Source organism: Marmota flaviventris, chromosome 18 (genome assembly GCF_047511675.1).
Source record: "Marmota flaviventris isolate mMarFla1 chromosome 18, mMarFla1.hap1, whole genome shotgun sequence".
Classification (NCBI taxonomy): Eukaryota; Metazoa; Chordata; class Mammalia; order Rodentia; family Sciuridae; genus Marmota; species Marmota flaviventris.
The window spans coordinates 43,750,953-43,776,486 of NC_092515.1; the positions used below are offsets into that span (position 1 = coordinate 43,750,953).

The window sequence follows — 25,534 nt, forward strand, 5'->3', positions numbered from 1 at the left end:
ATTTTTGCTGCAAGATAATAATACTAATAGTGACACTTCATTTATATAGTGCCTTTCAGGTTTCCAAAAATAATAACAAAAATGAAAACTATATCTTATACCACAGCTGCGTCTCCATATGCAGCATTTAGTGAGCTGAGGTATCTCAACACAGAGCTCTCTTTACTCCTGTGATATTTTATGGCAAAGCGTTGTGAATTAGGATTGTTTGTAAATGAACCTCAATTTTCAATTTGACTTTGGAGTTTAAATATAGCCCTCCTGCTATTGTCGGAGAAATATTTTGAAAAATCTTTCAATATGTGGTTTTAATAAGTGGATGATGGAAAATTGACATCTGTGGGTATTATCATAGCAGCCCAGCTAGGCTCACCTGCGTTTGGCTAGTCACCCGTGCTTGGTGGTCTGGATTTGTGTCCATGGTGACCAGACAGCCAGTATTGCATAGCAATTGAATTGCGTGGCTCCAAGAGTCCTGTGCAGTTCGGGGACAACTGGGTTAATCTGGGCAGGGAGCTCTCTCAGCCAAGACAATTTAAACCCTCCTGTGGTTCCACTACCTGGGGCCCTCAGACAGGATACCAAGAATACAAAGCTCTGTGCCAGGTGCTTTCTCTACAGACTTCACTCCCTAGAAAAGGTGATCATTTCAAAGGTGGGTCAGGAAAATTGTCCTGCAATGGTATGGGACCAATTCCAGAGGAGGTTTTGACTTGTGTTTTCCTCCTGCCCAAACTTGCTCAATTGTATGCATTGATGACTCTCATTTGTTTATCCAATACTTGGGCCAACGTGGAGGCTGCCATACTTTCCTCTCCAGAAGCTGAGATGTGACTTAAGGTTACTTTGGACGTGTATTGTGTATGTGTGTGTGTGTGCGTGTGTGTGCTGGGGATCAAACCTCATGCCCAGTATGTGCTAGGCAAGCACTTTATCACCTAGCTACGCCCACAGCCTACTTGTAAATTCTCATGAGAGTCCACTTTCGTGTGCCCATCAATGTTTGGAGAATTCCCATGTAATTTAACTTTGGGGATTATTTGCATTGACTAAAAGGCTCAAATCCATGGACCATTTTCTCATACAACCTGCTCTGATCCTATGTAACTATAACCTGTTATGCTGCCCACCATAGCTGGCCCTGAATATGCCACCTCATCCACTGACCTATACCACTCGGCTTCTGTCCAGGTCCTGACAACCTATACAATCCACTTGTTCCACACGCTGAGCAATTTAGTGTTCAACAAAGGTTCCTTCTGCTCCACCCTCATGTCCCATCTAACAATCCGCATTCTATTTGGCCTTGGAGAGGAACTCAAAAGTCAGAAGCCTCATTCAATATTGCAGCAGATAATGTTCCTCACAATAGTCTTTCAAGGATATGTGAAGAAATGAAGTTTTGGGGTTTCTGAGTTGAAAATAACAGAAACAGACTTCAAGTAGCACAACTGTTGCAAAAAAAAAAAAAAACTGAGACAAAGGGCTCAGGAGAACACCAGGAAAATCAGGAGGTGGGACAGTCAGAACCACAGACCTGATGCTGTTGTGAAGCCAGATAAATGGAGGCATCACAGGGGTTCCCATAACACGGGCAGCTATTGCTCACTTCTGTGGTCCCTGGAAATCAGTCAATGCAACAATGAACAAAATGGGTTCTCCATGGTCAATGAGTGTGTGTGCGTATGCACCCAAGACACAGAACCTAAATTTGAAACACAGGGACATTGGAGTTGAGTAGATGCTTCAGCATCCAGGGAAAATATGAAAATAACTCTCTGGCCCTTACATCTCTAGGTAGAAGGAAGGTTCTTCTTTCTATAAAGGATCTTATCAAAGGTTTATTTCCCAAATACAGTAGGGTGATTCTGACGTCACGCAGCCAAATAAATGAACAAGCAAACAGAATAACAAGTGTTCACTCCAAGGCATGAGTAATATCCAGAGTGTTGTGTTCCCGGGTGTCACGTCACTCAAACAGAAGTCTTGTGCAGTTTAAGGAGACTCTGTCTCTCCTTCCATCTGGGTAATTTTATGCTGTTGCTTTGTTCTTCTGCTTCTGCCAAACAAGGTTGGTGACTAAGTAAACCAACACCAAAAATGAGTTTAGGAGGGATGGCAGATATTCTGGATAACAAAATAAAGATTTAAATTTTAAAATATTTTGAGGTAGTTGATCCATGCATTGAATCTAACAACATATAACATAACAACAATAAAAATACCTGCAACCCCATTGCATGCACTGTTTCAAGCACTGTTATATATGAATGTAATTTCACATCAGAGCTATCCTATCAGGTCCATAGTGATATTAACTCCAGTATGATTGGGGAAACTGAGGAACAAATGAAGAGACCTGCCCAGCTGGTGATTTGCAGGGCCACGCTTTGAACTCCAGAGCCTGTCCTCACAGAAGGTGCCTTATCATGTCTTACGTGCATAGGGACAGGTAGGGAAATGTGACTTAGCAGCAGCACATAAGGAAAAACAAATAAACAAATAAACTGTGGAGCATAAGTCCTGTGGGTGATGTGGCTGGCAATAAAAGCTAATGTAATGTAGCCTTAAGCTGCGATAAAAGAAGTGTAGAGAAGGGAGTTGATAATCTAGACTTCAGCTGCCCAGATTTCTGTCCTCAGTCCTTTTCTATGAGGAAGGTTGGAGAAAAAAATGAATGAGACTTTCAGTCTGGACATGTTGAGACTGGGAGAAGGCACCCTGGAAACTGTGGCCCAATTTATCAATATATCCTATGCAGCACCTAACTGCAAATACTAAACATGAAGGAAAAATTACAGGTATTGTGTAATTTGATAAAAGGCTGTATCAAGGAATATAACCTGATGGGCATGATGGTGCACATCTGTAATCCCAGCAACTCAGGAGGATGAAGCAGGAGGATAGCAAGTTCAAAACCAGGCTCAGCAACTTAGAGAGAGCCTGAGCAACTTATTGAAACCCTGCCCCCCCCCCAAAAAAAATGAAAAGGACTGAGAATGTGGCTCAGTGGTTAAGTGCCCTGGGTTCAACCCCTGAACCAAACAATAAATAAATAGATGATACATACATACATACATACATACCCTGCAGGGAGGTGGAGTTCAGCTCCACCTTAAGGAAACATTTCCAGTGGTGAAGGTTTCCACCATATCGATGGCTTGCATTTGAGGATAAAGAGTTCCATATCACTGGAATCACAGCCATTATTAGGAGATGACCAAAATGGGAGCACCGGTTGGCACTGTGCATTGGTCAGGTGGCATCTCAGGGTCCCACCTAACATGCAGGAGTGTGATTCTGTTATTTCACCCTCCAACTGTCTTTGACCCCTGTACTGGATGTGACTTGGCCTTCCTGTGTTTTAATTTGTTACTATTTCCTTTGTAGCAACTACTATGCAGCCTAGAGATTTTAAAGGCAGATCTAATATTTTCTGTACTATGGATGTTGTCAGATCACAGAGGAATGGCTCTCTTGTTTTAACCATTTTTTTGTGCCCAACTCAGAGCCTTTTATTATTTTAATAATAAGAAATGCAAACCAACCTGCCAGTGGACCCCGTGAAGGCTTGGGGTCAGCAAGGTAAGGACATTGCTATAGTATGGATCTTGAATATCACCCAAAGGCCCTTGTGCTAAAGTCTTGCTCCCCAGGGTGGGCCATTTAGAGATGGATGAAACTTCAAAAGGTGGGGACTAGTGGAAGGTCTTAGGGTCACTGGGGTTGTACCCTTGAAAGGGGCTGTGGGACTTGTGTCTTCCCCTTCCTTCTTTTTGCTTCCTGGTGATGAGGTGAGTGGTATTACTCATCTATGATGGACTGCCTCAACACAGACCCAAAGCAACAGGCAAATCGTGAAATGAAATCTCCAAAACTGTGACCCAATATAAAACTTTTCTTTTTACAAATTGATTATGCTGGATATTTTGCTATAGTGGTAGAAAGCTGACTGGCACAGTCACCATGCTTTGTCTGTTCTCTGCAGAACTTAGAATGCAGATATTTAGGGAATATGGTTATAAAGTAGGATGGAGCTGAAGGCCAAGGTCAAATGGTAGATTCTGTAAAATACTGTCAAATGGCATATCCAAGAACACTGGATTGGCCATATACTTCCAAATAAGAGATTCATATAATGTGTCATATATGGGTCTCACATTTAATTAGTCAAAAAAGAACCATCTTCAAACTAAACACACACACACACACACACACACACACAAAAAAAAAAAAAACTGCTTCTAGGTAGTGAAAATAGAGTAGTTAAATGCTGTATCAGCCCCTAAGTTAATAACTGATCTTGAGCAAGTTGGGGTTCTAAGTACCCGGATCCTCTTCTCTAAATGAAGGTTGACTGGAATAGCCAATGACTCTTGTCATGGTTTCATCTGATTCCTGAGAGTTCTACCCAATAAAGACAAGTTCTCAGCCCTCATTATAGACAATGGTGGACCCAACCACTCACTGCGGCTAGACTGCCTGCAATAGGAAATATCATTTAATATGCTATTTGTTAAAGGAGGCAATGACAAGATAGAATGGAAGCAGATGAGAGAGAAGAGGATGGTGGGAGGTATGGAAAATGTATCTCATCAGGTTAGGAGATGCATTGAAGGGTGTGAGGAGTCTAACATGGTACCTATCTCAGGTACCATGTTAGAAAATCTCAGTTTTGTTATTAACAACAATGGAGAACTAGGAAAGTGTGCTTTCACCCTTATAAAATGCTGGCCATAATATTACCCACTCATAAGGTCATTGTGGGTAGTAAGTCTCACATATGGCATCTTCTAGTTACTGTCTACAACTAAGTAAGTGCTCAACAAATGCTGGATTTTAACTATTATCCAAAACCAGTTTCAAATATCTACAGGGCTGTCGGAAAAGGAGGAAACAGTGAAAGGAGGTAAAGTGTAACTACTGGGGAAAAGTCACCAAAGAGGGGCATTTTTAGCTTCTCTTTCCTTAAATAGAAGATTTTAATGAATAGAGGTAATGAATCACCTTTTGCCCCACGGGTTCCCTGGGAGGTAGTTAGCCGGCTGTCATCAGTACATTTAAGGTGCTGTAGAATTATTGGCAAAAAGAAAATCTGCTCAGAAAAGAGTTAGACCAGGAGATCTCGAAAGCTCCTTTTATGGATACAATTTAGGATCATGTGGCGGCGCAGGATGAAGCAGTCAGCTCATCTCTTCTGTCCTGCCACTCTGTCCCTGAGGTCCAGGGAGGCTGGGTCATGGGACACATTATCAAACCTAAGAGCCAGCTGAGCACCTGGACTTTCAAATCCGGCATCCCTTTAGCCTTGTGAGCATGGACAAGTGTCTTGAGCTTCCCTGACAGCCATTGTCCCTTTTGTAAAATAGATCCTATTACTGTCCCCAGGAATGGCCAGATGGAATAAGGGAGGAACTGAGTGCAGCACCTGGCGCAGAGTAAGATCTCAAAAAGTTGGCTGTCTCCCTTTCTCTTTCTCAGGCAAATAGAGGCAGAGAGGCCTTTTCCTTGTCAGACCCAGGCAGGAGGAAACCCCAGCCTGGGACAAGGACAGGTGCCACAATGAGGCCGCAGATGGGAAACAGCATGGCAGCTTAGAAATGCCCCCACTTCCAGCCTTGGAAAACCCAGCCTGGGGCTCTAGCTCAGTTGGTCGAATGCTTGCCTCCCATGCACAAAGCCCTGAGTTCAATCCCCAGCACCTCCTCCTGAGGAAGACAGAAACCACCAGACAGGGCTAGGCCTTCTTCAGCTGCCATCTCTTCAGGAGTTAAAACTGTCACTGTTCAAGCCCCTTGAAATCCCAAACTACATTTACCTGAAAAACAAACAGGAACAGTCTTGAAATTGAGACGATTTATCAAGAGACTAATTATCTTTTAAGCTAGTCTGGAATAGTAATGAGCCCCTCTTACATGAAGCAGACCTGTGATGGCTATCTCCACCCCACACGCTCAGCCAGCTTTCCCAGCAAGACATTACTTCAGGGTAACTTCCCACAGCAGCCCATACATGAAATGAATGGGGGCGGGGGGGTGGGGGTACAAAGCAAGAAGGAGGCAGACATGTTTCAAAAGCAATGCTTCTCTCGAACGTCTCAAATCTTGACTGCTTTTTGAATATTTGAAATGCAAGAAGGATGAATCACTTAAATTCTGAAATCATTCCGAAAAGGCAGGCACTGATAAACAATTCATCTCTAATTGGGAGAGGCGCCCCATCTAAAGCAAATGTTCAGTGCAGGAACTTATCACTGCAGGAACTGTTCGCTGTCACCATTACTCTATAAAACCTAACCCCAGGTCTATTTCTGAGAGGGCAAATGACCTCAGCATTTATTCAGGATTCATCACAAACTAGACATAGGACTAAATTTTGATATTACTTTTACAACAGTCCTAGGATGCATATGTTACTATGAGGTCTGCTTTTTCAGACAGAGTATTCGTTATGTAGCTTATTCTTGTTCACTTGCTTTGGAAGCCCATGGTGCTGGAATTGGAGAGGGTTTGAACTTCAGGGTAAAGAAAGAGAAGCCCTCTGCTTGGGGACAAACTAAAAAGCAATTGCAAAAGAAAAAAAAAAACTCAGTGATAAAGATAAATAATATTTAATGCTACATTTTAAAAATCAAGATTAGTGGGCAAAAAAAAAATCTGTGATGAGCAAAAGTGCCAATTTTCAATAAAGATAGGAGCTAAGCCTGCACTTGCGTGCTGGGCCTCACTGGCTACCCCTCCTCCCAGCCCTGTCAGGGCGGCCTCCAAGGTTAAATAAGGGGTCCAAGCCTCAAGGATGATGGGGACCAAACTGAATATTGCAGGGTGTGTTCCCAGGTAAAACACTCCCCAAAATCCACGTGGGCCTGAGTCCCCAGTAGTGTTGGACCCTGTTGTCTTCAAAGCTTATTTTTATAAAGAAGGGTAAGACCGCATCGATAGCAAGGACTCTACTCCAAATTCTTGCTATTTGTTCTAACTGATGGAGGCTAATACAGGCTTAGAAGAGATCTCCATGTGTCCTGAACTAAGCCCAGGGAGGAGCATCCCCTATCACTTAGTTGCTCCATTAGGTGATCATCACAGTGGGGACAAAGCCAGGCCTGAAGCCATTTTCTCCAAGGAGCTCAATGTAGAGGAGTAAGGTTAACTTTTGTAAATCTTTCCAGTGCAGAGGGTGTGTTAAGAGGCTTTCGGGAACAGAAGAAGGGGAACAGGGTTTTATGGAAGAAGTAAAGGCTTTTGTTTACCTGAAGTAACCAGGAAGAAAATTTTAAGAATAAGGGTGTGTTCATTCACAAACCCTGCTTGGGAAGCAGTCAGTTATAGAAGGTACCAGGTAAGACTCTGGCCACTGGCCACGGAAGCCTCTAAAGCTTCTTATGGCAAATTCCTAGATCCAACACCCCAGATGCCTTCCAGGAGGATTCTGACAGACAGAGGAAAGGAAGAGGGAGACACAGAGATTTGTAATTACCATGAAAAGAGCATCAATTTTTCCTCACACTTTCTCTTCCCCCTTTCCTTCTCTTCTCTCTCCGCACTCCTATCTCACTTAATATCCCAATGTACAATTTCCTGCCTGAGCAGAAATCTTGACCCCACAACCATGAGAACAATCCTCTATCTCAATAAGTCACCAGTCTGATGACCAATTAAACAAAATAACACAGAAATTCTGCCTCCAGTTCTAACAAATGGGGATTATTCACAAGCACTTAGAATTTAACACTGACTTCTATTTTTTTTTTTAAGTTAAATAAACTGTCCAGTGGTAAGTGAGCATCGGTTTACAAAACACTTTGTCTTACTTTCCACTGAGTGACTTAATCCTCCCTCCCATAATCCATTTGCATTGATTTCCTTCTTCATCAAGTGTCTCTGCTTTCTAACACGGAGCAGAGCTGCAACAATTCCACGGCTGAATCACCAGGGAGGCAACTGTGCTCAGTTTAAAAAAAAAAAAATAATACAAATAAGTACCCACTTAAGACAGTACTGCACTTATTTTTAATAGAGCTTTCCTCTTAATTATAATGTAACATTAGTTTTTCTTTCATTCTTCTGAACTTTCATAATGACACTATCAACCAGGAACAAATATAAATTTGTGCAGCCTGAAATATGCAATTTAATCATAAGCCATAATTTCCATATCTGAGGAGAAGGGAAAAAAAATATCAAATGATTAAACTCCAGTGCACCAAGACCAGTCTTGAATTAAATTCTACTCTCTGCTAAAGTTAGATTTTGTACAGCAATATCAAAAGTGGTTTAAAGGTAATAGTAAAATATTTGCTGTTATATTAAAACTCCATACCCAAAAGTGTTTACCAAAGATCAAACTGCTATTCTTTTTTTTCTTTTTTTTTTTTTTTTTTGTAAATGAGAAATGTCTTGCAGATATCTTCGAAACCTCTTGAAAGGGTTGGCAATGATATCACAGCCGTCTCACTAATATTTCTCTTCTTTATTCATTCTGTTCCCCTTGGAATCAGAAATGATGCTCTTCCTGCGGGGGGGCGGGGGGGGGGGGGGGGGAATCCAGAAAATCCTCCCAGATCACTGCTTGGTGAGAGCTAACCTTGTTTATCCTGCTGCCCAGCCCCCACCCTGGCTTCTGCTCAATCTCGAGTTACAAGATTTCCCAACTTTCTAGCAAAGTCCAAGGTGAAAAGAGGCTGAAGGTAATGGGATCCACCCACTAGAAAGATGCTAATCCTGACAAACTGCTGGAGCAGGAGTCTGAACCACAATTAGATTGAATTCGGTCTCTCCGGAGAAGTTCTGACAAGGCTGGTGGTAACAAAACCGCTTTTCATGGTGCCCTCAAAAGCAGATGGGCTCCATGCAGAAAGTTGGAGAAGGACGCCATTGCCCTCTAGTGGCCAGAAGTGCAATCTTCCGCGAAGGAGTCCATTTCCAGAGATGCACAAGGCTCTCGATGTCAGGGTAAAATTATAGCAGAAAGATGTTTAATTATCCTCCTCGAGTGTTTTCTTTAGTCCTTCCTGTTCGTAGAGGAGGCTGTGGATGGCTATCACAGTAATCCTGATGGAACGACTCACTCCTACTCCTATTGCCGCATTAGGATGGGCCCAACATTCTCCAGCTTTAGTTTCTGTTTTTAAAAGACCTGTTGATTTTTTTCCCCCAATTAAACCACAAATTTATATAGGTCATATATCTTCATATATATTTCAGAGTCGTTAACTTTGAATTGGAAAACTGACAACTCACATTCTGGGTAACCAAAGAATGGGAGTTTTTCACCAATTAGTTGACTTTTTATGAAATAACACCTCATTTCATAAGGGAAAAATTATCCAAAACATATTTCGACCCCTTAAATAATTACTTAGTGAATATACACAATGCTTTAATCTTCTAGGGAGAAAAGTACTTGGGAATTCATTGTCATTCTGAAAATCTGGCCGATCAAGAAAAAGGTTTACTACCCACTTTCAACTCTATGAAGCACTGTTTCAATATTTATTATTATTATTTTTATTACTGCTACTATTATTATTATTAAATGATTGGGTATGCCTCTAATCAAGCTGAAAAAAATCAATACTGAAAATAAATTCAAAATTAATATGTTTCTCAAATGTCTACCTACACAAACTTATTGAGAATGAAAAATAAATCAGATTTACAGATCTTGTTGAGATGGTTCTGAAAAATAGATTTAAATATAAAAGATCCAAGTTTATGTGATCTGTGAGCTTCAGAAGTCACCAGCATTCATTCACAGGCAAGGTTCACACACTATGTTCATGGGAGGATAGCTTTGGCATTGTAAATCAGGCCATGAGGTCAAAGTCATGGCATTTCCCATATGAGGGTCCCCAAACCAGAATCTTTACAAAGCAGCCATGTAATTCTATTCAAAGTGAGAGAAAAACCATGAATTATGAAGACATGTGCATTAAAAAGAGCATGAAATTGATCCGTATTCCCCCAAATCATCACATGGTTCTCCAAGTCGGCCCCCCCTTCTCCCAAGCATAAATAATGGAGAATACACATTTGGAGGTACCACAGTAAAAGGGAAATATAAGTTCTAGGCCATAAAAAGATACAGCTGTAACTTTATTTTTTTTTTTCAAATTAATCAAAAGATTGTATCTTAATTGAAAATAGAATTTAGGTTTCTAGTAAATTTACTGTCTCGCGTTCTGATAAGAATGCTGAGCAAAATGAAAGTTCTGAAGTGCTATCAAGATGGTCCACTGCTTCAATTAGAAATATTTTAAAAGCCTATTTTTCTAGAATGCCATAAACCCAGTTTGAATAAATCTACATGTGTAGGCCTCACCAGATTATCCCATCTCAATCCTTCCTATGCATTTCTTCAACACCCCCCCACCACACACACACACACACACAGGGGTGGGCAAGGAGGGTGTTTTTTTTTTTTTCAAACAATATAATGAACAGAGCAGTATATGCAGACTCTGAAATTGTAACTAAGATGATAACGATAATAATTATTATTAACAATAAAGTATGGCTACAAGACATTTTTCATGCATTAAATTGTAATGTCTCAACAAAAGCAAGCTATCAAGCTAATTCTTACTCAAAGTTTCTTGGCCTCTCCATGCCTTTGCTTGGTCTCTACTGGAAACTACTCATATTCCTTTGTACTAGGCAGGATTTCAGTTTTGCACAGAGGATGGAATTCCAGGGCCTACTGGCCAACTTTAAAACTTGGAATCAGAGCTTAGGTTTAAGGAACTCAACATGACTGTAGCTTCAGAGTCCCTCTGGTCCTGGCCACAACTATGTCCCTTTGTTTTGTAACTTTTATTCCTTTGTTCCTCTGAAAGAAGACCAGGCTCCCAGCAGCTGGGGTTGGGCAGGGACTTTTATGTTTCCCAGTCTGCACCTCCGTATTTGTAAAAATAATCCCAAGATTAATGAAATGAAGACCAGCCCCTTCTCTTTGCCTCTCCCATCTCAGAAGGCTCCAGTGCAGAGTCCAGCCTGGCAAACATGCTGATGCGATACTAATGGATCCTCGCTCCTGAGAACACATCTGCATCCCCATCCCCAGGAAATCCAGACACCCCGCAAAACCATCGATGTTTGCTGCAAGCCCAAGTGATAAGGAAATTGATCTAGCCTCTCGCCAGATTAATTATCATTGCTTCCCTGTGATTAGACCGAAAACTTACTGTCTCATTTTAACCGATAGGAACGATCAGAAGAAAACAAGAAAAGATTTCAGAATCATCTGAACAAGATTTCTATAGGAGGAAACCGAAGGGAAGACTTTAGGCAATTGTATCCCTCTTGCAGCAGTGTTCCAGGAATGAACCCCCCCATCCCCAACACACACACACACACACACACACACACCACCACCACCACCAATTCCCACCACCGCTTAGCTTAGGAAAGGACCCGTTGTCCTGCGGGAATAGCATTATTAAATAATTAAAAGATGCATTTTCTTCATAGCAATGCCACGGCCCGTGAAATTCCTGCTGCATTATCAGCAAAAGCAACAGGGCTTCTTCTAGCATCTAGAAAACCTTTCACCCGAGAGAGCCAGGAGCACGCAGCACCCGCGAAAGCAGGGCCTTGTAAAGAAATAGACAAGGAAGCAGGACCTTCGGGCCCCTAGGACCCCACTTTCTCTAGGGACTCTGCTCCCTAGGGTGAGGCGACCCTCCAAATGGTCCTCGGGATTGGGGACAGGGAAACGGGGTGCTCATCTCGCCGTTTTTCCATTCCCTGCCGGCTTCTCCGAGCCTCCTGCCTCCCGGACTCGCGTTCTGGGGGCAAAGCGCAGAGAGGCTGTGCGTGCTGTGAGCTGGGGAGGCTTGGCGCGCTCCGAGAGGAGGCGCAGGCTTGGGGAAAGCTTTCGTTCGCAAAGTTAACGTTAACCCTGGAAGGCTTCGCCAAGCCCAAGCCCGAACCCAGCTCTAGTCCCAGCAGCTTGCAGACCTACCCCTGATCCGTTGGGACTTTAGGAACCGCCGCCCGAGCTCCGGAAGAGACTTGGGCTTGAGGGCTGGAGCGCGCGCCGCAGTCGGCAGCCCCAGAGCCGCAGTCAGCGGACCAAACCCACGCTATTAAAGTGCGGGGGATCGCCGCTCCAAGCCGGGCTCCTTCCCCTTTTCGGGGCTTTCCCAGCAGTCTCCACCCGAGGGACTGTGCCCCGGGGATCGCTCAGCGGAGATCAGGGAAGACCGCGTAGGAACCCCTCAGAGAGAGGTCTTCAGGTCGCACGCAGCTTTCCGAAAGAGGCGCAGCGCGGGCGGGCGAGCCCCGTGCTGGGGGCGACTTTTCCCCAGAGAAGAGACCGGGGGCAGTCGGCATGTTCGGAGCTAGCTCTGCAGTCCCTTGCCCCAGCCGGGTGCAAAGCCCTTGTGCCATGGCCTGGGCACAGACCCCAGAGGAGGCCTGAGCAGGGAAGAGTGGTGGAGCGCACATCTGGCTCTTCTACCCCCCTGCGCCGCCCTCGCCCTCAGCTGGCTCCCTTCTCCTTTTCTGATTTTTTAAACAAATCTTTACACACACACCCTCCACCTTCTGCTTTGCATTAGCGAAGTCTTCTCCGGTTAGACCTCAGCCTGCCCCCCTCCCAAGACAGTCTCTAAGGAAATCCTACCCCCACCCACTCCGAGAAGCCCTGTCCTGGAGAAAGGAAGGGACTGGCGGAGCGCCTTACCTGGGGCCCTTGCGGGTGGACGCGACCTCCGGCTGTGGATCTCTGGTGCGGGGCAAGCGCAGCGGTGTCAGCCCCAGTCCCGGTCCCATTCACAAGTCGGCGGCGGCTGCGAGCGGCCCCCGCGGCATCTGCTCCTCGGCCCGCGACGCTCCCCTCAGCTGGCGGCGGCCGCGGAATGAGCCGCCGAGCGCGCTAGTGGCAGGAATGAGAAACCGGGGGGAGGTGGCGGGCGGCGGGCGGGCGGGCAGAGGGGAGGAGGAGGGAGGCCGCCGCTGGGAGGGATGGAAAGGGCGGGGGGCGGAGAGGAGCTGAGGCTTCGAGCGCGGCGAGCTGGGCCTGGCAGGGGCTGCGGGGGCCGACCTGGTCCGCGCCCCTCCCCCAAGGGCCCAAGATGTGCCAACCCCTGGATCCTTTGCCGCCCCTCCCTCCCCGGTCGAGGCGCTCCGACTCCCTTGGGGCTGAGACAGAGTCTGGAGCGACTGAAGTTGGGCTCCGGGGACGCACAGCCAATCAGGGAGGGCGACGGAGGGAAGCTGGAGAGGGGTTGGGAGCCCCCATTTTCCTCCTTCCCCTAAATCTGCTCCATCTGGTCAAGCTGGGTCCTCGCCTGGCCCCCCTGATGGTGGGTTGAAGGAAGGCATAGCCCAAGTGGGGGAGGCAATCAGGTTTTAGGGAGCGCATTCTCTTCCTTCTCACTCTGCTACCCCACCCTCCAAAAATCCCTCCACGTTGGCGGCTCTTTCCCAGCTCCCACCCCTTTCCTCAAACCCGAAGCCCCCTCCCTTGCAAACTCTGCTTGCGGTGCGGGTGGTGAAGCCGAAGGGAAGGGGGCTTTGGACTTTGAGAGAGCCTTCTTGGTTCTCTTCCAGTCCTCTTCTCCCCCCACGCACAGCGCCTCGGGGGAGACGCCAATAGGTCAACCTCACCCCCCACCCGAGGGATCCTTGATCCTTACCCCAGAGGGGTATCAGTCCCCCCGCGGGGTGGAGGGGGTCACTTGTTGCCTCCCCCACTGGTTCCCTGCAGACCCGCCAAAGGAAGGAGGACTGTGGAGAGTGCTGTTCTGCGGGAGGGAGGGTCTATGGGGCGAACTACCCGCATCCTCCCTAGGTCTAGGGTTTCCCCTCACCGAGGGGTGCGGGCAACCGGGGGGGGGGGGACACCAGAGCCCACTTCCTGCCCTCCTTCACCGAATCGTTGGGAGAAAGGACTGGCGGAGCCGGGTCTTTGCAAATCGCGTTAGGGACTGGGCGGGGCGGGGCTCTCCGGGTAGCTGGAGGCGTGTGGGGACCCGCACTCTGAGCCGGGAGCAACTGTGCCTTCGCGGGGATCCCTGTTTAGGACAAGTTTCCAAGGTGGGAGCTGGCGGACAGGGAAGAGAGGCAGGGAAGGTGGAAATGCAAATGGGTCAAGGGTGGAAGGAACCGCTGGGAGGGACCGGTCAGGAGCTGGGAGTGGAGATGGAGACGCAGATCAGCGAAAAAGAAGGGTGAGAAGGACGCAAAGGGAAAGCTGGGTGCTGGAGCAAAAGAGTCAGAAAAAAAAAAAAAAAAGCATGAAGGAAGGAGAGAGACCCGGGAGTTAGTGGGAAAAGAGGCCCCCAAACGTTCAGAGTCTTCAAGAAAGCGGAGCGCTCCTGGGGAGGAGACTGGAGTGCCTGGGGAGAGGAGGAACTACAGAACCCCCAGCTTCAGCTCCCTGCCACCTGAGGTCACTGAGCGCGCAGAGCTCCTCGGTTTCCAATCGAGGCAAGGAAGCGTGCACCGAGGTGGGGAACCAGGCGAGGCTACCCTAGTACCTGCCCTCCTGCTTGCATTTATCTCCTGACCACTCCGTGGTCGGGATCCCTGTGTCAATATGCGCCTATCTCCGTCCGCCTCCTGTACCAAGGGAAATATTGCGGCCTTTAAATTGCCCATTCCTCCCAGGAAGGCGACAAATTTCCAGAAACTCTTATTCCTCTGATCCCCCCACCGCCATTGCCATACATGTCCAAGGTGACATTCCTCTGGGCCACCACAGCGACTCCTGGGAGACCACCGAGTGCTGTTCTGGAGAGTGCGGTTGAGGGGCCATCCAATTTCTTTCGCGTTTCCATACCTCTGCCTTGCTTTTTCTGTTGGTCTTTTTGACCTGTCCTTTCATGGACCACAGCAGTATGGTCTAAACCGTAAAACTCGGTATGGTATGCCAAGTCTCTGCCCTAAGGGAGCATAGAAGCTAAGGCTTGCTGTGATCCAGCCATTGATGCTGGAGAGGAGGGAGCAAAGTCTGATTCTCCTTCAGAAACAAACGGAAAGAAAGAAATACTTCAGTTTTGCTCTTGTTTGGCTACAAATTGTTGCTTGGTGTATGCCATCCTTTCCACATAAGTATAAAGGGAACACACAGCCATCGTCAGTCATCCTAACTGCATAGGGGCAAAGATGCTCAGGTTCTGTGTAATGGTTGGGGCATCTTGACCTCTAAGGAAAGTTTCATTAACTCTAGTTTGGAGCACACCTAAGGATGAGCCTGGTCATATGTAATCTGACATTAACTGGAAATTGTCCTCTACTTTCTGTTCAGAATTCATCAAATGGCAGCAGCTGTTTTTTAGACCATCCAATTCATTAATGGGAGCATCAGCAAAATTTAAAAGTAAGTTCAAAATTTTTTGGTAAGTTTGCACACTTGAATTGGAGGAATCTAGTATATAGCTGTAGTCAATAGTTCCCTGCACAACCTAGCAATTTTATACCCAGGATTCTATTCAAAAGAACAACAACAAAAAAAAAATATGCCCACACAAACGCATATACTGAAAGACCCTAACAGCATTATTCACAGTTGCCAAAATTTGGGAACAATCCCAATACACCCAACAATGAATGAATGGGACAGACAAATAATATTACAATGGAATATTACTTGACAAACAAAAGGGAAAAGAATCTTGATAATCATTATATCATGAATGAACTTCAAAAACATATGCTTAAATCCAGATAGAGGCAAAACCACACCTTGAAGAATTCTATTTATTGGAAATGTCTAGGAAGGCAAAATGATAGAGACAGAAAGCAGATCTTCCTGCCCAGGGTCTAAGGGTTTAAATAAGAATTGACTGCAAAGGGGGTATGAAGGAACATGGTTGAGTAATGAAATGCTATAAATCTGGAGAGTGATGATGATTGTATGAATTTACTTTAAAAATCATTGACACATTACAAAAAAGGCAAAAATAGTTTTTATTCACACCTTTATTCTCAGAGAAACTTTGACCCACAGCTAAGCCCCAAAAGGAAATATTTGCAAGGCAGTTTTCCAGAGGAAAAAAAAAAAAAAAAATATATATATATATATATATATATATATATATATATATATATATGAAGAAGGAGAAAAAAAAGGAGTCTATTTCTTAAGGAAAGATAACCATGCTTCTATTCAGCAAGTTCTATTTTGGCAACTGCTTGGAGAGTCTTATAAGTGTTAAAGCAAGTTAATTTCCCCTTTCACTCTTCTAAGTGATTAATTCCTGGGAACTAGAGTTAGGCATTCCAGTTCGTGACATTTTAAACACACCTACACATAGACACAGTACAAAGTGCACATTTCAGAGGGGATTTTTATGACTATGTTAGGATCTGTCTTAGAAATCCATATCAAGCACTTGGGTGGAGTAGTGTGTGATTACAGTTTAGATTTTAAAAGGAAATGAAAAGAATGGGGGAAAAAAGAGAGAGAACCCACTGACAGCTTAAACTGAAAGACTCAGTTCAGACCCGGCAGCCCAAAGTTTGGGTGTTTATCTTAAGTTGCCTCACCTTTCCTCCGCCTGCCCCTTCTTCCAGGGAGGAAGCCAGGGTTCATGGTTGCTCTGAAGCCAGGATAAAACAGCCCCTTGTGCTTCCTGCCTGTTCCAATCCAGACCGAGATGAGGCCCAAATGAGCCTTTTCTTCTCTTTGTCCTTGTCAGCACGAGTCTGATAATTTCCTGTCCTTTCCCTCATCAAAGGCACCAGGCTCTCATCTCTTTGATGCATCTCTCCTCAGACTCTGAAGATAGCCAGACCCCGTTGAGAAACCCCTTGTTTCTACTTAGAAGCTCCAGGCTTGGACCTTCTCAAAACTTCCTGTTCTCCTTTGTACGTGTTGGAAAAAATGAGACAAGATCCAAGCAGGGAATGGATTTCCTCAAACTGCAGTGGACTCCAACTGTGCCTTCCCCAGGCAGAGGGAGAACAGGGAGAGAGATGACTGGGAATACCATTTCTGAATCAACACTCCAGGTAGAAACTTCCACTGTTGGATAGTTAGGAAAAAAAGCGAGAAGACCTCGCACTATTGATCTGTGTCTGATTCCTGGCTCTGTCCCTTACTAGCTGTATGGTTTTGGGTAATATTTATATTTCTGTGATCGGGGGTTTGCAAATCTGTAAAATGGGAATTATTATCTGTGTCAACATTGTTGTAGAGATTCAGTGTGCCCCCCATACCTAAAACAATAAGTTCTGTGCTAGAAATAGGCTCAATGAATAAAAAGAATAATAATAACAATTATTAATTATGAGATCTGAATTCTACACCTAAAATGACCTGAGCAAGAAAGAAGTTGTGTTGAAATTTTGAATTATAATAATCATGGATACTAATACTTTCTTAAATGTGATTAGTATTAAAAATTCTGGTCAAAAATATTTTGACAGTTAAAAAGTTACTTACATTCTAAGGATTGTTTTGGTCTTATAGGATTAGCTGTGCCTCTCTTGAGGAAAGGCCCTGAGTTCATGTCTTAGATCTGACACAAATGCATTGAGGCATCTTGGATAAGTCATTCCCTTTTCTCTGATCTTCAGGTCCCCTACTTGTAATGAGAGCTTGCCCAAGATGAGTTTTGGAGAGGTTCCTTCCAGAGCTGAAATTCTGAAGTCTTCTATTCAGTAAAATCAAAGCATCTTGTAATTCCCCTTTCTGCCACTAGGAGCAATCAGCCAATAGTCTCAGGTTGATAAGACCTGGCTTTCTGAACTTCTGTCTGAATCACATGCTTTTCAACTCTAAACATTTGTCATCCAGATGGTAAGTCTCCCCAAGGGAGGGTGATACCCTTTTTATTTATATCTGCATCCCCAGCACCTAGCTCAATGCCTGACACATCAAACAAAGAAGTACAGTAAATATTTTTGAATGAACTAATAAATGCTTTTGAGAGGATGCAAATCAGTATATTAGTTAAATATCACCACACTATTCCATTATGAAAGATCTGAGCATTCAGTGTATTAAAAGTTCACTTCGTTACTCTCATAGATCTGCAAATTGGCTAGACTGGGCTGTGCTGGGGCAACCCAGTGTGCCTTCCCATATTTCTCCATTTCCCATCCTCTTTCTGGAACTGGTTCGTGCCTGTTCTCATGGTGATGGAAACTGCACAAGAGGTCATGTGGAAACATACACAGCCCCTGGATTTAGTCACAGAACTAGGAACTATCCCTTCTAACTTACTGCAGTGGCCAAAGTATCTCAGGTAGCCAAATGGAAAGTCAAGATGTGGGAGAATAGAATCTGAGTCATCAGTGGGGGAAACCTCGGAGTTGCACAAGAAGAGTGGATATAGAGACAGGTGAAGTGCAAGAGCGCTAATGCAGTTTCCTGCAGGCAGAATCAGGTTCCCATCATCCCTCCTTTCTGAGCCATCTTGAATTTTCAAGTCTCATGGGTTATATCCTCTAGTCACAGACAGAGTTCTCTAGACCTTGGGAGACAATCAGAAGGCAATTCAGCCTCGTGTCAGATCATTGTGACTATGTCCTTCCTTTACATCAAGGTTCAAGTTGGAACAAAGAAGGCAAGCAGAAGTCAAAATGGAATTATAATAACCACTAGCTTTTATTAAGTGTGTTTTATAGTCAGAAGCCTCTATGTATAAAACTAACAATCCTCAAATCCTTCCTTGAAAGTATTGTATTATTGTCCTTTTTCTCCAAATGAGAGAATTGAGACAATGCAAATATATGCACTGTCCAATCTAATACAGTTGGTAAGAGCTGGAGCTGGGGTTCTAACCTGCGGATATTTGACTCAAAAGGATGAAAGAAGGAAGGAATAGAAGCAGAGAAGGAAAAATGGAGGAAGGAAGGTAGAAGGAAAACAATAAAAGTATGATGTGCTATTTGGAATCCGTTTCCAATATGAGAAGAAATGTGTGGATTCTGAGGGCCATGCCTTCCTGCTCCCTAGATGTGCTCAGACCAGAGGTGCTCAGATCACAGGACTCACAATACTTCCTTTCCACAGCTGAGAAGCTGCCACATGAGCTAACATTGTTTACCTTGCTCATCTTCCAGTCTCCACCTTGACAACGCAAGCCCCACTTACCTTTATGCTATTGTTCAAACGTAAGTATCCCCTGGACTCACATTTGCTGTTCCCTTGGCCCAGAACACCCTCTCTGTATTCTTCCTCATGGCTTACCCCTCAACTTTGCCTATTAAATAAGGACTTCTCTGGCTTGCTCATCAGCAGAAATACCCACTTGACATTCCATTCCCATTTGACCATTGTTTTGTATCCACTTAGACTGCTTTATTTTTGCTGATAATATATTTATCTACTAGAAATTGTATTTACTAGAAATGTTTCTATTTGCTTGTTTTTTTAAAAAAAAAATATTTGGTTTTTAGTTACAGGTGGACCCAACATCTTTATTTTATTTTTATGTGGTGCTGAGGATCGAACCCGGTACCTCACACATGCTAGGCAAGCGCTCTGCCTCTGAGCCACAACCCCAGATCTATTTGCTTGTTTTTATTTGTTGTCTTGCCCCACTAGGATACAAGCTTCCAGAGGGCAAAATACATGTTCTTTCTTCTTCACTCCTGTAACTTGAGCATCTAACACAGTGCCAGGCATATGGTAGGCTCTCAGTAAATATTTGTAAAAGAAATGCATGAATAATAAATGCATGAATAATGCTAACTGAATGAATAAGTCCCCAAACCAAAAGCAGATGGATCATCTGCTCAAATCCAAACATGGTGCAAGTGTCCCTTGCTTACAAAGTGAATTTAATGATGCCAATTATTCACATTTCAAAATGATTCTTTGATTTACTAAAGGTTTCATTCAGAAGCTAGTTAAAATAGCTGTCTCCTTTAACACTGTTAAAAATATGATTACATTTCCAAAGTGATAGGGTACAGACAAATTTCTTAGACTATATGCATTTCCTAAAGTGAAGTATACAACTATACATAATGACAATTCTGTTTTTTGATTCCAGTTTGTTTGCCTTATGGACTGGGAGGTTGGCTTATTGAAACACCTCACAGAAGGCTATTTCAATGTTCCTGTGCGCATATATTCACATTCTTTTATAAACTCATGAATAGGTGCATTTAAATGTGTTTGCTCTCCAGGAGAACCTTTGGAAATATATTCAGGATTGATACTGGCTTGCTTTGTAAATAGTCTATAATTTGGACAACAGGATTTAAGAAAACTGTGTACCAATTTTCATGACCTTTAACTATCAGTACCAGGAAGGGGGAGACAGAAATCATCCTTATCCAACAGCAAAAGCTTTTTCAAAAAATTTTCCTTCTTGCATGTCTCCAACTTAGAATAGTCAAACTTTCCCATCATAAACCGAGTATTTTAGCATTAATCTAGTTGCTGTGTATATTTTCCTGTTCCTATTCACTTGCCTTTTGGGGGGCAAACAGCTAATAGAAACATTTCCTTACAGCATAAGGTGGACCAAACTCAATATATTTTTATACACAGGTGACTTAAGAGCTTTATTTTTGCAAGCAATATTCCAGAAAAATCACCTTAGTTCTGAGTTTTAACTCATGATTGATTTTCCTTTTATACAGATTATTGTTCTGGGCTATGGGTAAAATTAAAGAATAATTTTTGGGTGCTTCTGAGGATTGAACACAGGTTCTTGAACATAGGCAAGCACGATGTCACTGAACTACACTTCCAACCTAAGAATAATATTTTTAATAGTTAGTCATTGAATACCTAAATGCTTTTATTCAAATCCTTACCATTAATAGTATACCCCTTTTATAGGTGATGATGGAAAAGCTCGGGAAATAGAATGTTTCATTCAGTTAAACAAATAATTGGATAATCAATGAATAATTAAATGTAATTCCATTGTTCAAACATTATCAGGGCATATAACTGGGAACACAAGTTACATGGAGGAGGTAGTAAGGAGCATGAAGTCTTTTCCAAAGGTACTCATTCAATAATGAGAATAAAAAATGTGCAGAGGGGTTAGGATGCTCATAGGGACGGGACACTTCATACACAAGGACTAGATTGTATAAAGGCTTTGAGGCAAAATAGGATTTGGAGCATTTGAGAACCTTAAAAAAAATCCATAGGGCTGATGGAACTATACAGAGACTTACAATCTGCAGCCCAGTATAATATTAAGAACCCCCAATTGTACCCAAATATAATAGGCAGTTATTGAATGATGTGTTGTCATTGTTTTTATGTTGCCCTTATTACTGTTTTAAGCAGTTATGGTCTGATTGCATTTGTTGACAAAGAGCTACATATTGTGGGTGGAAGAGAGCTAAAATGGATGGAGGGGACTCAATGCAGACAGGAGTTTCAGCTTGGGCCAATGAGTGACAGCAAAGAAGAGAACAAGTCCTGAGCATGTTCTGTTCTGGAACTGGAATCAAGACTTAACACTGAGTTTATTTAGAGCAAATAAATTATTTTTTTATTTTGTTGGCTCAAGCAGTTGGGTAGATATAGACGTGTATTGTTGAACTGCAGAAAGTTGGAGTATGACCAGGTATTTGTCTATGGGAGCAATTGGGAGGTTAGGTTCCCCAACCTGAAGCTTTATGAGACCATTTCGGCATTAAGGTGCTCACAGCTATTCTCCTGGGTCACCAGATGTTTAATTAGTTAGAACAGAAAGCTCGTGTCTGAGGGCAGGAGACATGGGTGCTGAAATGTGGACTTCCCTCTCTTTCTCAGAGCCATTTCTGCTTGTCTAAAATGAAGAGACTTACCCATGAGACTTCTCTGTGCCTGTTTCCCTTGAAAAGTTCATGATTCCTGGTTATGGACACTCCAGATGAGTTTTCAAAACGAAGTCTGAAGGATACACTTATACTGATTCCATCCCAGTTGGAATTCTGTCCGGAGACATAGGTAAAGTAGTGCATGGCACAATGGTAATGACCAGAGACACACAGAGGCATTCAGGTTGCCCCAGAGCTCAGTGCACAGGTCAGTGGAGTCCACTAATACTGCCATGCAGGGCCATCTGTCAATGACTGTGGCTGTTCATGACATTCAGATATTATCACCTGCTCTCTTTCCTACCTGAAGCGTCCACACCATTGCTCAAGTTCATCTCATTTCTACTCCTATCAGGGGAAGGAAGAGAAGCCCCTGGTACAGAGCACAGGCTTAGAAATTAAGTGCCCAAGTCTGAGCCCTGGTTCAGCATCTCCCTTGCCATGAACAAATCATTTTCCTCTGGGAGTCTTCAGTTTCCTGTTCTTTAAACTGAGTTAGAAAAGTGGTAATTCACAATGCTTGGGATATACTAAATGATCAGTGAGTGTTTTTCTCTGTTCTCTTTCTTCTCCTCCCTACCCCTCATTATCTTCTAGCTTTCTGAACTGAGCTGAGTGATCAAACATTTCTGAAAAATAGCCCCTGACCTTTTCCCCTCCCACAGAGAGTCTTGTCTGTAATTGGATCTTGCCTCCTAGGGTTCCCTCTGTTGCAGGTTTTACCCTCTCTCTCTTCCAGAGATGTCTCTAGGCCAATGATATATCACTGCTGTATCTCAAGTATACAGGCATACAGTAGGTATTCAATAAATGTTTGCTAACATTTACTGCCCAAAGGATGTTGGAAGCAGAAATCCTGAAAGAAGAAACAGAAGAGAAGTGGGGGTGAGGGAATCAAATATGTCCTGTCAGCTCCTCAACAGAGATTTTGGTGTAGACATAAAGGGAAAAAAATAGAGTAAAAGCAGAATCCATTAATTGGCCCGGATTGGATTACTAGTTCTCTGCTGTGTGACATACAGCTATCGTGCCGTCTTTAGTACAAGCAATCTTTGATTGACTAAGGAATGTTTATCAAAAGAAGCAAAATTTGCCATGTGTATTTACATTCTGAGATGTTCTGCTCCTTTAGCTTTGCTTACATCAACCGACGGAAGGGGGAGATGCTCTCAGACTGTCTGATTTCTTTAAGTCAGATGAGTCACAGAAGCAAACATTGAAAGATGTGCTACAAAATAATCAATCATCAGATAAAACTGTTTGGATGTGACAGATGTATAAAATGAAGTGAGACTATTTTTTTTTAAAGCTCAAGGTTTGCATATTTGCAAAAGATTCTGATAGAACAAAGAGAGAGAAAAAAAAAAACAAAAAACATGTACTGGACCATCACTTGAAAGGAGGTATCATTTCAAAGCAGAGAGGCAGCCAAAAATAACCTTCCTTCATCTCTTAACCCTATTCCTCATCCTCATGCCTAGCTCCAGGAATTGCTTTTTCATGATGAATATTTTTGACTTTCCTTTCATTAACAATGTGGCTTCTAGAACACGGAAATGTTTTGCTTGGTCAGTGTCTGTCTTAAATATCATATAATATAGAAATAATCTTGCAGCAGTGGGAGCAGTAGCACCCAGTGTTTCATTACACCCATTTGGCTGATGCAGAAATTGCAGTGGTCAGTGAGAAGCTGTGTACACACATCGACACGGCTTAGACTTGTGCAGCTTGGTACCCACACATCCCAGCTTATGCCAGTGTCCCCTTGTACTTCTCAAATAGAAACTGATAAGCATCCTGTCTGATGGGATGATGACTTCCTGTAGAGTGGACATTTCACCTCTTGTATTCTATTTCCTGAAGCCAAATGCATGGAAAGCTATCAAACCCTGTCTGTCTCCAAATGTCCACATGCTGTAAACATCATCCTCTTTGCTTACTGTTACCCCTGCTTAACACAAGCTTCCCCCTGTGCCCTGGCTAATTCAAACCTATTCTTCAGAAGATTCATGTTCATGTGTCTGTTCCTCCAGAAATATTTTCCTGTTACTTCTTCCCATTCTCCCTTCCACTACAAGTAGGGACTTAAAATCCTCCCTTTGTGCTCTGTACATCCTATACTTATCTCTAATACAGTACTTGACCCATCATTTTCAAATATTTTCTTCCAAGGTTTTTTATTTCTTTAAGTGCAGGGACCATATTTTATACATCACTGTGTCCCCAGAACCTATCACAGCCCTGGCAAATAGACTGTATCTGTGCATTTGAAGGTAAAATAAGAATATCCACTGGCATTCATTTAATGCCATGGTTTTAAGCAGTTCATGTGTAGATTCATTTAATTCTCATAACAGACATGTGAAACAGACACACTATTGACAAGGAGCTTTTCTCATAGGGGAGAAAAGAGGAGAAAGCATGTCCATGAACACATGCATACACATGGCAGTTTTGAGTATTTTAGTGAATCGTGAGCTTGATCATTTTTTTAAATATATATTTTTTTAGTTGTAGGTGGACGCAATATCTTTATTTCTATTTATTTATCTATCTATTTATTTATTTATTTATGTGGTGCTGAGGATCCAACCCAGGGCCCTACACGTGCGAGGCAAGCTCTCTACCACTGAGCCACAACTACAGCACGTGAGCTTGATCATTTTTAATTCAAGAAATAACTGGAAACTCATTGAGACACATTGATAAACATATAACACAGATCATAGGTGGCTCCATGACTTTTGCACTCGCTCCTAGTCTGTGTTAAAGTGTGCAGTCCTGGTGTCATGTTCAAGATAAGGAAGGTCCCAGAATGTGAGTCACATGGAGAAATGATTTGGGGATGTGTAGTTTGGAGAAGGAAATGCTCTGGGGGCGATATGATCACTTTGTTCAAATATCTAAAGGGCTGTCATGAAGAAGAGTGATTAGATTCATTTTGCTTGGCCCCATGGGGTGCAAAACTGAGAGCAATGCATAGAAACATCAGAGAGGGAAGTCTGCTCTCTGGTAAGAAAGGTCTGGGAATAGAGAGCTCTGGTTCACTTTTAGGATGAAATTCATGCTACTGTCCATGTGACAGGCCTTGTCATATCACAGGGGACTTCTTCTTTAGGTAGGAAAGGATATTACAGGACCACCATCATCCCTTCTATGTATACATTTTAATGGAAATTGTAACAAGTCTAGTTAGAGTTACATGGGCTTGGGACAAAAGTGCTCTCCCATGAATATTAAAACTACTATGACCACCACCACCGCCACCACTACAATTATAATGAAAAGTCATGTAATAATGCTTGCAAGGCCGCCCCTAAGTGCCCAGTACATGTTTTCTCTGTTGGACATTTTGCAAACACAGTGTTATTTAACCTTCACAGCAATCCTGATCGCTGATGTCATCAATCTCATTTGAAGTTGTGGGAACTGAGACTCTGGGAGATAAAGCCAGATGCTCATGGTTTGCAGGACAGTAACATTAACAACCCACGTGTCTGACCACAAAATCAGTTCCCTTGCTGTTTTGCAGAAGGGCAGAGGGAAAAGAGAGAAGTATGAAGAAAAAACATAATAATTCTAGATTAAGCCAGATTTACTTTGAAAAAAAAAAAGATGGCGCTGTATTCTTGAGGTTTTCTAATGTCTTGTGTAACTCACTAAACATCACTGGTTATACAGGCTGCAATTATTGATGACAAATTCATTTGTTTGATTCCTTCTCTGAGGATCCCATTTAATCCTGAGGATACTGTACCCTTCATAGGGAGAGCTGCTTCAGGGCTATATGAGAACAGACCACCTTA

The 25,534-nt window shown here is 43.3% G+C and overlaps 1 protein-coding gene across 1 annotated transcript in view; it reads right to left on the minus strand.

Annotated features, from left to right (window-relative positions):
- Positions 1 to 12,814, minus strand: part of Cdh11 (cadherin 11) — a 149,473-nt gene extending 136,659 nt beyond the window's left edge. Inside the window, exon 1 of the mRNA XM_027939085.2 lies at positions 12,685 to 12,814. The gene's annotated coding sequence lies outside the window, so the exon portion shown is untranslated. The remainder of the gene's footprint in view (positions 1 to 12,684) is intronic.
- Between the last annotated feature and the right edge of the window lie 12,720 nt (positions 12,815 to 25,534).